Genomic DNA, 14,469 nt, shown 5'->3' on the forward strand with positions numbered 1-14,469 from the left:
GATGAGGACTTTCTAGGGGAAGAACATTCTAGGCAAAGGACCCAAGACACACAGAGGCTCTGAGGTAGGGCCTGTGTGGTGTGTTTGGGGGAAGAGCGAGAGGACCAGTGTGGCTGGAGCAAAGTGGACAGGGCTGGGTAACACACGAGCAGAGCGTAGAGACATGAGGGTGAGGAGAGGGCACGGGAGTCATACAGGAGCTGTTGGCTCCTCTAAGGAAGTTGGCTTTTGCCCTGACTGATGGCAAACTTGGGGAGTTCTGAGCCCAGGAGGGACACGATCTTACTTACCTTTTCAAGACATCAGTATGGAAACTACGTTGAGAATAGACTAAAGGGGGTGGGGGGCAGAGGATACCAGGTAAGAGGCTGCTGCTGTGTTTCAGGGGCGAGAAGGATCGGTGGCCCCGCTGGTATCAGTGGCGATGGTGAGAGCGGGTGGATTCCATATCTTTGGGGATGTATGTCCAACAGGACCTGCAGGCGGGTGGGATCTGAGGTGTAAGAGCAAGGGAGAGATCAAAAACGACTCTCAGGTTTCTGGCCTGAGCAGCTGAGAGGCTGGAGTTGCCTTTTGTGAGACACTGGGGAGGGAGCACACTGGGATGGATGGGTTTGGAGAGATGGGATCAGACGTGCAAGACCAGACGCATCAAGTTCCAGATCCTCATTTGTTAGCTGTCTAACCAGCAACGTTGAGCGAGCAGTTTGCTTTAGGATTCTTCTGGGTCCCGAATGCATGCCTCGCGGCTAGGTGCTCCCGCAGCACCCAGATGCACCTGCATGACTCCCTTGGTGGAACCGGGCTGATGACCCTCCCTAAGAGGCAGTAGGCATGTCACTTGCATGCTCACAATGGGTAGAGGATCCCAAAGTAGAGCCCCCTGTAGCAGCTGCCGCAGGCCCCCGAGGGCAAACAGGGCAGGGCTACTGTCCCACGTCTCCAGGAGGCAGGGGTTCTGAGGCTCCACGCTCTTTGGTACCAAATCTCAACTGGTTTGATTCTCGGGCACGAGGGAAGCCGTGTTTCTTATGCCAGGAGGTGTGGTTTTGCACAAGGCAAGCTCGAAAGGCCTCAGCGTGAAACCCAAATGGGGGCTCGACCCCTGTTGGGCAGGGCGGTGGTGCGGGGACAGGGAGCAGGAGGAGAGGAAATGGGAGGAAAAGAGGGGTCGATCCGGGACGACAAAGGGCAGCGGGGAAACCTCAGGGGATGCAAAACCCAAAGTAGGGGTTAGAGACCCACGTGCCTGTTACAGACGCTAGGTAAGGGCGATGGGTAGAGCCGGGCTGGGGCTCTAACAGGAGGTGGTGGGTCTGCGGTGAGGAGCCTGACGGGTTTCCTCCCAGAGAGAATGTGGGGAGAGGGCCCGCAGGACGGGGCCCGCAGGACGGGGCCTTATTTCCAGGAAAGCCCAGAGTCTAGATGTTTCTATGAGACCTCCCGATTTTGAAATGTTGACGTTTAAGTTCACATCTTTCAACAAGCACCGCGTAAGCCAAACCAAACTGCAAACTGCCCTCAGTCTTTAGACCACCTTGCAACTTCTAGCATTGCCATTTGCATTCCAATGGTTTTAATTATTGATTAAATGAAGCCATTACACTCAAGGTAGTTCTAGCAATTATTTCTCCCACACAGGAAAAACCATTTTTTTAATATGACCTGAAGTTTCTGTTTCAATACAAAGTCCTCCTCTTCAAATACAGACGAGCAAAAACGATGTAATAATACCAAATAATCCCTGACCTTTTCAGAACTTTTAAAAATGAAAGTGATGGGCTTTTGTGATGGTTTTCGCAGAAGTCTTCTCAAATTAAAATCGTCTCCATATGATAAAGTTGCCCAAGGATGATGTTGAATGAGGCAGAGTCATGCTCTGCTGCTTCCAAAATAGGTTGACATTTTACGAGATTCTCCTGGAATTCTTTTTTTAAGGATATTCGGCTTCAGAAATTATATAGGGTTGATGGGAAAGAACTAGTTCTGGCTGGAAAGAACAAGTGGAAGGAGAGATTTCCATTATGATTAAGGCTGGTCTTCACAGATTTTCTTCGTAAGTCATTTGCCTCCATCATTCTATGTAGGAATCTTCCTTGAAAAAGCAAGAAACACTGGATGATTGAATAGATTTGGGTGATGCTTCAACTCCATTTGTTCAGATCCTGTGATGGCCTCTATGCTAGGACAGTCTAAGCTGGCTGCCAGAGCCTTGTTGGGGGTGCTGTGATTTGAGGTGGGGGGGCGTCTGGGAAGGGTTCCGCCTTCCTGAAAACTTTCCTAAGAGACTCTTGCTTTATAGTGGCTTCATTCCTACTCATACAAATAGATTTGAGGGAAGGCATTTATTTATTTATTTATTTATTTATTTATTTATTTATTTATTCATTCATTCATTCATTCATTCACTTATTCATTTATTTATAATCAAGAGGAGCAGATTGATTGATTGATTGATTGATAATTGAGAGGAACAGATAACCCCAGAGTGGTGAACTCCCTTCAAATTCTCACCTGCTAGGGATCCCTGGGTGGCGCAGTGGTTTAGCGCCTGCCTTTGGCCCAGGGCACAATCCTGGAGATCCGAGATCGAATCCCACGTCGGGCTCCCTGCATAGAGCCTGTTTCTCTCTCTGTCTGTGTGTGTGTGTGTGTGTGTGTGTCTATCATGAATAAATAAATAAAATCTTTAAAAAAAAAAATTCTACCTGCTAACACCTTAGGTGGGAGAGTGACTTCTTCTCTCCTACCCGCCCCCCTCCCCACCCCGCCAGCCATGAAGGCAACGAGCTGAGAGAAAAGCAAGACCACAAAGTCAAGGCCGAGCTCCAGACTCTGGGAGGGGCAGGGTCTGGAGGAGTGAGTGTGCCCATAAGCTGGGCCTCATGCTGGCTGCGGCTCGCGAGCGACAGATCAAAGTCTCCTCAGGCTTCTGTTGGGAGATGAAGACAAAATCAACTATTGCTTGAGACAGAAAGAAAAAGTGACGTAGCATTTAGAGAGAGGGCTGACCACTTCAGTCACCTTCACCCACCCTCCCGTTTTAGGGAGAATCCCAAGTCCTTTCGGGAAAACTTCTAATGACGAGGGGCAAAGAACGAGGCTGGAAGAGCTCTGGTTGGAGGGAAAGCTGACAGACCAACGTAGCTTGTCACTGGCCCAGACGGTCCCATCCTACTCGGCAAACTTTGGAGAGACCTGCTGACCGCAGGGCGAGGAGGGCTAAACCTGAGGTGGGGAGCTGCCGGGGGAAAGCCTGGCTCCTGGTCCCAGTAAGTGCGCTGGGGCCTGGCCGCGTGGCTGTGACTCCTCTGGCGATTAGCCTTCGCCCTGACTCGCTCCCCACACACAGGCCCTCACACACCTCGCTGCCGGTTGGTGCCACGGGAGCGCCTGTGCCGAAAAGAAGGGTGGGGACAGATGTCTTTCCCTTGCCCACTGCCGTGCCAAGCTAGAGGATATTATTTCTTTTCAGGTGGTCGTCACATGCTTTTATTCTTGCTCCATAATCTGGGGGTTAGGGTATTTCGTCTCTCCCACCACACAACAGCTGTAGATAGAGGAATGTCTTCCTCACGAGATTGTGTCCCTTTTTCATTTCTCAAGGAGGAAAGAAGCTCACCAGGTACCGCGGCCCGGACGCCTCTGTTTCTGTCTGAAAGGTCTGAAAGAGGCGGCAACTCGCTGGCGTTGGATAATCTTTCTCTACCAAGTTAGGTCATTGGCCAACAGTCCCCTTCACAACCACGACGGTGCCCGGCTGAGTCCCGTCAGAGACACGTCATTCCGGACGTCAGGTTCACACATTTGAGGGATCATTTCTTTGCATAAATTCCCTGGATCTTGCTGCTGCTGCTTCTTGTTCTTCTTTTCCTTCCCCAGATGCCGCCTTAATAGCTCAGCCGTTAGAGGAAGCAGTTCTGTTCCGCGGAGGTGGGCGCGGACGGTAAAGGCAACACAAGGGCTGAGGGGGGGCCACGGCGCCATGGAAACAGACAGGAGAGCAAATGAGGAAGAGACCCTCGCTTCTGCTCGGGTTGGGCACGTTGATGTCAGGACTTCTGTGGAGATTCCTCTTCCTTTCCAGTCAGCAGCCTTGGGGGGAATGCAGGAGTAGACGACAGAGGCAGAGGACAGCACTGTCAGGTCAGATGGGGCCGCCAGGGTGCCCGCCCCAAGAGGGCGTCCCCGAGTCCATATCCGTTTAGGGCCCCGTTTCTCCCCGGTCACGTAACCCTGCACACCCTCCAATGTCCTCCCCTCGAAAATGGGAGACTGGCACCCCGGCCTGGTGGCTCTGGCTGAGGCCTGAGGGCCCGGCGCAGCAGAGCAGCCCGGGCTGGAGCGCGTGTGGGGTGGGGAGGCCGAGAGACGCGGCTAAGGGGGCGGGAGAGAGGGGGGAGAGGCGGGGGGGAGCCCGGCCAGAGGGGAGCATCCAGCTGTGGGCAGGCCCAGCCGACTTGGAGGCGCAGGCCGAGCGGTCGGGGGGCCTGCACCCAGCACCCTGGCCCTACCTCTGCATGGTGTTTCCTCCCCTTGCCTCACGCTTAGCCGCACCCCCAACCTGCCAGCGCCCCGCCTTCCTCTGGAAATTTCTCGGGCCTCTCCTCTAGGGCCCTTCTCTCTCCCTGCCCTCGTTTCCTCCTCTTCATTCTTGCCAGGCCTCTGCCGTGGTTTGGTTCTCTTCTGCCCTCGGGGCAACTAGTGCTGTCTGTAGCCTGCCAGCTGCTCTATTATTTATTTTATATATTTTGGGGTTCCTTCCCATATTTTACATATTTTGGGGTTCCTTCCCAGTCAGGAGAAAACTCTTTTTTCTTTCCCCAAAAAAGCAATCCTCTTTTTACTGACCCCCTGGATACACTCTTTCTTTTTCCTTTCCTTTTTTTTTTTTCTTTTTTTTCTATTTGGACACACTCCTTCCTAATCTCTCTTTACCCATCGATACCTTCATTACCTGCCCACCAGTAGTTATTACTTCTTGGGGCATTTTTATGTTTTGTGCCAGCGGGAGATGCCGGCCAAGGGCCATGCACCTGCGCAGGTGCTGAACGCTCGCACTTGCTTACAGGCCTTTAGGTTTCCTGTGTTTTAAAACCTTCATCGGAGAACATGACTTGTAAACAGCACGCTTGTCCAATACCATCTGAGGAGAAATACCTGACAAGTGCCACGGCTTGTCAAAGCTCCCTTGAAATATAAAAGTCCCAAAACCATTTAACCATTTAACCCTTACTCAAATTATTCGATCACCAAAAACAATTTCTCTTACTTTTTCCAGGCTAATTGAAAACAAAACAACAACAACAATAAAGTGAGTTGGGGGCTTAGATTATCCAGGGATGGTTTATATGATCTTAAGGAGCAAGCGCATTGTTGACCCATTTAACCTCAATAAGAGTGTAACTGTGCATAAATGTATAATTTTTTAAAGATTTTATTTATTTATTCATGAGAGACACAGAGAGAGAGAGAGAGAGAGAGAGAGAGAGAGAGAGGCAGAGACACAGGCAGAGGGAGAAGCAGGCTCCATGCAGGGAGCCCATGAGACTTGATCCCAGGACCCCAGGATGACACCCTGGGCCAAAGGCAGGCGCTAAACCTCTGAGTCACCCAGGGATCCCCAATAAATGTATAATTTAGTGAAAAGCAGTTCCCCAGGGATCCAGGGTGGTCTAGACGGGGTAGCGAGGTAGGTGGAGGGCACCCATGTCTATTGCCATAGGCTCCTTGACGTTTCCATCTGCTTGAGGCAAGGGGGCTATTTGCTACAGCAGGATAAACGTGAAATCAATTGACTTGTGTTTGGATTTTTTGAACCCAGTAAACTTAACTCTTTTAACTGGTTTTTTGATAAAGGCCAGACTCAAACCATTCTCAGAAATGTCGGAATAGGAATTTGTCCCCCAAAGTCCTAAGACATCAAAGCTTGATCATTGTGTGGCATGGAGTTTCAGGGATTACTCATGCCCTCATCTCTGAAATTAAGGCAATTTTATAATAATTTGGTTTGGAAGACGTAGAAGAAATTGTTAGAAGTCAACAAACCTGGCTTCTGACCCTAATGCAGGTCCTCTCCCCCTACCTGTGCCTCCGGACGTGCTATGTTGTTCCTCCCGTCTCACTGTCCCCACCTGTGAAGTAGGTTTGCCTCGGATACCGGGTTCCTGAGGATGACCACAGCTGAATGACCATAGAAACACGAAAGGCTTCTCTGAGAAGTTTATTTTGAGATGTTATTGAGGGTTTATTTTGTGACATGAAATGTTAATGAGATTGAGATGGTGGTGGTGATGGCGATGGGGTCAAATCTCTGCTTGGTTAAAAGCTGTAACCACGCAGAGTCTCCAGACAGAGAACCTGCCTCCTCGTGTCTTAGCTGTGTGACCTTGGACAAGTTAATTGACCTCTCGGAGCTTCAGTTTCCTCAGCTCTAAAACGGAACCAATAACAGTACCTTCCACGCAGATGGTTGTGAAAATTCTATTACTTCACAGAGGCTATGATAGTGAGGATACTCGGGCAGCTCAGGTGTCACCAGCGGCATCATTACTCTTCGAGAAGGTCTCTAGCCTTAGACTCTGTGCTGCCTTCTTTCCATCTAACTTGAGGTCTTAGAAGCCCCCAGAACTGCAGTCAGTTTAGCATGTTTGGCTGACTGTGATGAGCAGGACTATCCTGAACCAGACTCTTCTGCATTTGCCCTATAACAGACCTATATCCAAGGGGGGACAAGAGTTGTATCCCCAGACTCGCTCTACAGAGGCCTGGAGTGAGAGGCTCCAAAGACGCCAGACCTGCAAGGTGTAGGGGACCTCAACGCCCAGGGCTGCCTAGTGAACAGGGGCATGGATCATTCCAGATCCTGTCGGTGTGTCTCTTCTCCTTCCTCCAAGACAACGAAGGGAAGAGGGGGACGTCTTCAGATTTTTGCATTTTCTTTTAATGAGAGGTACCCCTTTGTCTGAATCTAAACAGTCTGTACCCAACCTTAGGGCATCGATCCTCACAATAAATGAGACCCTGGCCCATAAAACGGGGCTCTGGAACACGCTGTCTCTTCCTCCTTCATGACAACTCATCCTCCCTGAGTGAACGCTACATCCTGTCTGCGGGCCGCTGGGAAGGGATCTTTCTGGATTCCGAGTTTCCCTGTCTTGTTATCTCACAATTATGTCTCCCTTGAACTGATCATCTTAATAAGCTTTGTTGCAAAATGCCTGGATAAGCAGCTCGAGGAATTCTGGATGCTTCTGAGGCCCAAGGGTAGTGAGGAAAACATCTGGTGCTTCCATCACTTCCGGCCTCTCCTTACTTCAAAGGCCCCCCTCCCCTGGGCTCCAGGGAGAGCATCCAAATGACCAGTATCTGCCCCTGCCTCCCAGTGCCCCCCTCAGCTCCTTCTGGAAGCCACCTCCGAACTGGGCATTTCTGTTGTTGCCCCCTCCCCACTCTTGTCTTTCTGGGGGCACTGCAGCCAAATCGATCACATTCCTTCCTAAGCACTTGTCTCAGGTCAACTCATGCCTCAGAAATCTCTGGTGGCCTTGGTTTCCCTCCTGGCCAAGTGGAAACTCCTCCCTCTGGCATTGGTTGCTATCGGTGACCCGGATGGGCCGCTGCCCTACCCACCACGCCTGTTCCCCGGGCTTCCTCCTCAGCTCTGCAGAGTCCCTGCCTTCGCTCGCAAGGTCTGCTTGCTCCTTTTCTGAGGCCCAGGGCAGGTTGTGCCTTTGCCAGGAATCCCACTCTGATTCCTCCCACGGGCACAGATCCTCCCAGCCCTCTAGAGTTCTGGGACATTTAGATTCCACGACCTATCCTACAGAGGACCCAGAGAGTTTAATGAAAGGACTACATTCAGGAGTGTGGATAGGGCGAAGGGAAAATCCAGCCCGTAGAGCCAGCCACAGCAAGAAACCCTGGGCGCCTCCAGGCTTGAAGGGGCAGGGGGACTGAGGAGTGTCCAAGTCCCCAAGTCCCTTGGGGACTAGCTGTTGCCGTAGGAAAGTGCTCCCGACATGAGCTGAGGCCTTTACTCAAGGGCCATGGCCAATCTGAGGTGAGCTGGCTTGGGGCGAGCCAGGGAGATGAACAGCCTGACCCTATTGTCTCCTTATTGCCCTTGGTCTCTTGCCAGGACCTTCCAATGGTAAACCCAACCAGAAGCTAATGGGCGAGGGCACCCCTTGACGCCTCTGTAAAGCCCCCTGTGGCACAGAATGGGGTGGAAGGCTGGATCCGAGGGAGAAATGGAAAATAGGGGGCACAGGCTCTTTACTGTGTGGCCCAAATGTTTCCTGGAGTGTGAGCTTTCTCCCAAGCTAGGCTGGAATCCCTTGGAAGTAGGTTTGTGTGGGGCTTTTACTGTCCACAGTGCCTAGTATGCTGTCAATTAGAAAAGGTGTAAAAATTCATATACGTTGAAGATTGTAAAATAAGGGGGATCCCTGGGTGGCTCAGCGGTTTAACGCCTGCCTTGGGCCCAGGGCGTGATCCTGGGGTCCTGGGATCGAGTCCTGCATCGGGCTCCCTGCATGGGGCCTGCTTCTCCCTCTGCCTGTGTCTCTGCTTCTCTCTCTCTCTCTCTGTGTGTCTGTCATGAATCAATAAATAAAATCTTAAAAAAAAAAGATCGTAAAATAGGTAAGCAAGTCAATAAATAGTAACTTCCCACTCTAAGTATAACTTTCCAAGCACCAAAGCCTTGGATTTCCAAGTCAATCAAAGTAAAATCCTGGGGCGGGGGTGGGGGGGGTGGGGGGGGGTGGGGGCAGGCTGGGTAGCTCAGTTGGTGAAGTGTCTGGCCATGATCTCAGGGTCCTGGGATCGAGCCCCCCCACCCCACCTTGGGCTCCCTGCTCAGTGGGGAGCCTGCTTCTCCCTCTCCCTCTTGCCTGCCACTCCCCCTGCTTGTGCGCGCTTTGTCAAATAAATAAATACAATCTTTACAAAAAAATAGTAAGATCCAAATTTCTTAGCGTGACCTGGATCCTGCTATGTCTCTGACCGCATCTCTATGACTTTCCCTGTCACCCACTTCATGGTGCCAGCCACCTGCCCCCCTACTTTTCCACTTCAGGGCCCTTGCATCTTCCAGGCCCTCCGCTTGGAGATCTCCACCTGCTAAAAGCCTATTACCTTATTAGAGAGGCCCTCCCTGCTGACTCTCCCATCTCTCCCTACCTCCTACCTCACTTCTGTTTCCCTATAGTGCCCACTGCCACCTGACGTGTGGTGTTTGCATTGTGTCACTTATTGCTCTCCTTGCCCTGGAATTGCCCTGGAATACAAGATCTACGGAGCAAGGACCTAGTCTGCTTGACTCCAGACACCAAGATCAATGCCTGACACATGTAGGAACTTGATAATTGACTTGACAGATGTATAATGGATTTCAGACACGTATACACAGTGTATAAAGGGTTTTATATATATATAATGGGTTACATATGGAGCGATATACAGAGGTTGATATTGAATATATCTGTTCATCACATACAGTTTACCCTTGAACAAGGAGAAGATGAGGGGCATAGCAGCTCCGTGCAGTTGAAAATCCACATCCAACTTTTGACTTCTCAAAACTTAATTATTAATTATTGATAGCCTTATTTATTATTGATAGACCAGAAACCTTATTAGTAATAGAATCGACTGACACGTATTTTGTATATTATGTGTATTTACAATAAAGTACGTATAGTGTATTACATAAACTAATATAGTGTATTACACATTGTATAGTGTATTTGGAAAAAATACATATAGTGTATTTTTAAAATAAAGTGTTATTCTGTATGTTGGCAAATTGAACATCAATAAAAGATAAATTTATTATTAAAAAAAGTAAGCTAGAGAAGAGAAAATGTTATTAAGAAAATTATTAAGGGGGGGTGGCACCTGGGTGGCTCAGTCTTTGGGCGTTTGCCTTCGGCTCGGACAGTGATCCTGGGGTCCTGGGATTGAGTCCCGCATTGGGGTCCCTGCTCTGGGGGGAGTCTCCCTCTCCCTCTCCCTCTGCCTCTCCCCCTGCTTGTGCATGTTCTCTCTCCCTATTGAATAAATAAAATCTTAAAAAAAAAGAAATTCATAAGAAAAATACATTTACAGTACTGTATTTATAAAAAAAATATCCACTTGTAAGTGGACCCATGCGATTCAAACCCATGCTGTTTGAACATATACCTTGAACAGCAAGGGTATATATATATATATATATATATATATATATATATATATAGTGAATTTGGATCTTTTTCCTTATTTATAGAAGGTCCTGACAGGTTGAATATGTGGATGTTTTTCCTTAGCCCATCCTTGGCCTTCGTTTCTACTCCGTACAGCACACCAGCAGCAACGCCCAGGGTAACCCCCACAATGCTTGTGAAACCCTCTTCTCCTCCCCGCTTCTCCTCCCCACTTGCCCCTTCCTACTACTAGATGACACTACTTTTGGTTAGAGTGGCACCAAAGGTCCCAAGATGGGATGTCACAGACCCTTTTCTCCAGCTCTCCTCTGGTTCGCAGAGTTGCATCACTGTCTCTCTTCTAGCAAACTCCCCAGTGGAGCTGCTCTCAAAGGCTCTGGTACCACTTCCCCTCTTTATCCTTCAGCAGGAGCAGGGCCCAGCATGATTCCCGGGTACCTGTTCCTGGCTGGCGGCCCCCGGTAGGGCCTTGTCAGCCTGTCTCCTAAGGGCTGACCCCACTGGCCAGCTCTGTGAGCTGTGCCGATAGCGTGGCCACTACATCGGGGGCCAGCTGGTGGGGACTCTATCCGGTTGTGGTGCTTCTGTCCCTTCGAAGCTCCTGGACACACTGGCCACCACCCTGTTCACATTTGTCTTGCTAGTGCCAAAGACAGAGTGTGAATAGCGGTCCCACTGGGCTCTTTATCATGCACTCCTCGCTTCCAGGGTGTAACTTTGTCTTCTCTTTGCTCACTGGTTTTTATATTAACTCCATCCTTAAGGTGTAGTTGGAGAAAGCAGGAGAACTATCCCCAAGAAATGCTGAACAATATCCTCAGCCTTTCTAGATATCTGGCTTGCTTTAGGGGTAGTCTTCCACTTAGGATCAAAGAAACAGGCTCTGTAAGTACGCTACCCAAAACATGACCAGCCTGCCCCAACTTTGCTTGGTGGATCACCAAGTTTCCACGGCATGGAAATCACTTCTTGTTTTCCATACCAGCGACGGCCACAGATGCAAATGCAAACACCCAGTGACCATCAGGTGATATGGCATCTAGGCCTCCTACCTACATCTCAGCAGATTCCATTCATGGACTTCAGGCAATAAAGGTCGTGTTTTTCTCCAAATGGCTCTGGACCTTGGTGATGGGCACATGGAAGTTACCACCAGTAAGTAGTGTTCTCCTACGGGGAGTTAGGCTGGACTCCCCTTCAGGGCTCCGCGACCCCAAATGAGTCAGTTCCTAGTAATTGGCTTCACTGCTTTAAGAGACCTTGTGTCTTGTTTTCACATTTCCACAGCTGGTAAAATTTCAGATAATTCTTCACCTGACTCTAGCATCCATGACCCTGACTTTATGGAGGCGACAGGACGGCGCTTTTCCCTGCTACCCCAAGCACCCTCCATTTTAAATTGCTGACCCTTCTTCCAGAATACACCACGCTTCCTTATACCTTGGTACATCTGTGTATCCTGTTTCTTCTGCCTAGAATATCCTGGCTTGTTGGATGGTGTTGGATGGTGTTGGATGGTGTCTAAAGACACCCAAGTGTCTTTAGAACCTTCACCAAAGGGCAGCCCTGGTGACTCAGTGGTTTAGTGCTACCTTTGGCCTAGGACGTGATCCTGGAGTCCCAGGATTGAGTCCCACATCAGGCTCCCTGCATGGAGCCTGCTTCTCCCTCTGCCTCTCTCTCTCTCTCTCTGCATCTCTTATGATTGAATAAATAATTTTTATTTGTAAAGAACTTTCATTGAAGCGCAACCTCTTGGATGCCGGTCACCACTTAAGTAGAGCTCATCATTCCCTCCGTGTGCCACCACCGTACCTCCTACTGGCCTCAGTTTCTGCTCCATCACATCACTAAATGTGTGGTCTCCTATCCTGGACTGAGAGCTCCTTAATCACAATCACCAAAGCCAGAGATTATTTACTTAACGGTGTAGGCCCAGTTCTGAAAGCGTCAAAAATATGTTAAGGGCTTACTGTTTATTGCTTAATTGGACAAAAGAACGAGGTCCTAATAGATTGCCAGACTGAAGCCTAGCCCACTTCATCTGATGATTCATCATATCTGTAGGCCTTGCACATACTAAATTCTTTGTAGATGTTTCTAGGATAAAGGGATTAAAGGAGTGAATGTGGTTTTTTTTTTTAATTTTTATTTATGATAGTCACACACACAGAGAGAGAGAGAGGCAGAGACATAGGCAGAGGGAGAAGCAGGCTCCATGTCCCGGGAGCCCGACGTGGGATTTGATCCCGGGTCTCCAGGATCACGCCCCGGGCCAAAGGCAGGCGCTAAACCGCTGTGCCACCCAGGGATCCCGTGAATGTGATTTAGAACCAGCAATTTTCTTGTTCATTTTCAATTTCCCTGTGATCATTACTTTTCCCGGCGAAAACTCAACTTCCACAAGGCTCTATTGTGAGTCCCCCAAAGCTTCCTTCTCTCTACTCCGGCCACATCCTGCCTACCTATTTGTTATCTGAGTCTGGGTTTTATAAACATACAACACCGATGGGGTTTTTCCAACAGGTAACAATCAAAGAGTGGACATTCACTAATGAACTGGAGCCCCCTGAGGTGGCTACTAGTAACATCATACAACCCAGTCAGACTGAATCCTGAGGATTACACGTGATAATATTTGTGAAAGAGTTTTATAAAGAGGTAAAGAGCCAGTGGGATTAATAATGATGCATTAAAATACTAACGTTGGAGGGTCCTAACTCATAGCATGTACTCATTTCATTCTCCTTGAAAGCTCACGGAATGCATTTAGACATGTATTTGACATAATCAAATATTATGACATATTTGATTATGTTTGACATAATCAAACAATTTGACAGGCTGAATTAAATTAAATATTAAATTAAATTAAATTAATATTGAAGTCCTCAATATTTAACAGAATGAGAGAAACCCAAGAAATTATAAATACTCATTTTGAGTGAGAATATAATTTTGAGAGGTATGCCATTTATAATCAAAATAGCCAGATTAGGCTAATATAAAATTTTTCTTAAGACAAAACAACAAAAAAAATATAAAATTGAAATGATACTTGCCATGTCATAAAGCAATATACTGTTAAAGTTCCCCAAACATGTATCTTTTTCTTTCTTTGATTAAAGTTAATGATTCTTTGTGTCCTTTTGTTTATTTTGTGTGTGTGTGTGTCCTTCTGTTTTAAAAAAAAAAAAGTCGGTGCTCCTTTTCCTCATGTTTAGTGTATAGATTAATATTGGTAATTTGGATTTTACAAACCACGACTTCCAGCATTGCCCTTATTCATGAAAAAGCAGTGCCATATTTCGTTTCTACCGAAGTATAGCAACAGTGACTTTGATTTAGCTCAAAAGGGGTGTCAGGTTATATTAAAATTGAATTTTTTGCTTGAGATTTTTTTTATTTGAAGATCCGTTACATGGGGTATTCATTTAAAAAAAAAAAAGGAATACGGTATGAAAATAATTGTTTTGAAAAGGAAAGAAGGAGGGGCACCTGGGTGGCTAAATGGTTGAGCCTCTGCCTTTGGCCCAGGGCGTGGTCCTGGGATTTTGGGATCAAGTCTGCACCAGGCTTTCTGCTGGGAGCCTGAGTCTCCCTCTGCCTGTGTCTCGACCTCTCTCTCTGGGTCCCTCGTGAATAAATAAATAAAATCTTTAAAGAAGGAAGGAAGGAAGGAAGGAAGGAAGGAAGGAAGGAAGGAAGGAAGGAAGGAAGGAAGGAAGGAAGGAAGGAAGGAAGGAAGGAAGGAAGGAAAAAGTCTTGAGTTTCTTAACAATCCAAGGTGGTCAGGTAAAGGAAAGCAGAGTGCAGTTAGACTGGGAGCCAGGGAATGGGTTCCGGCTTCCCCTCTGCCACTCAGCAGCCCCTTTTCTTTTAGGTAATTCTGAACACCAGCTCTTTCCCCAGGTGGATCTGGATGGGCCGGCAGGCTAAGGGGGCAGTTTCTTGCCAGGGCCAGACCCGGTTATCACTGCTCCAGAGGCCTCTTGTCGGATTGAGCATTTCACCGCGTTCTATTTGGTTAGAAGAAGGCGCCAACAGGATGTCTTTGCAGCACATGCACCAGGCCAGATTCTCCTCCGCCCCACTGGCTTCCTCTGCCAAAGCCACTGTCTTTGATGCCTCTGCAGAGCCCCCGGAGGCCGGGTCACAGCCTTTCTTTGAAACACTCGGGTTTGGGGCACTTGTACGCGGCCCAGGGTGCTCCCTCTGGGAGGCTGCTATGACAATCTGCAAACGGTAGGGGCGACGG

General features: G+C 48.6%; 1 long non-coding RNA gene across 1 annotated transcript; it reads left to right on the forward strand.

The window, feature by feature from the left end:
- Positions 1-3,249: 3,249 nt before the first annotated feature.
- LOC140642137 (uncharacterized) lies at positions 3,250-5,317 on the forward strand. The gene is made up of 3 exons (XR_012038686.1): positions 3,250-3,475; positions 3,607-4,146; positions 5,282-5,317. It is a non-coding gene; the product is annotated as an uncharacterized lncRNA (long non-coding RNA).
- The last annotated feature ends 9,152 nt before the right edge of the window (positions 5,318-14,469 follow it).

The sequence above is a fragment of the Canis lupus genome, chromosome 11 (genome assembly GCF_048164855.1).
Source record: "Canis lupus baileyi chromosome 11, mCanLup2.hap1, whole genome shotgun sequence".
In the NCBI taxonomy this organism is placed as follows: domain Eukaryota; kingdom Metazoa; phylum Chordata; class Mammalia; order Carnivora; family Canidae; genus Canis; species Canis lupus.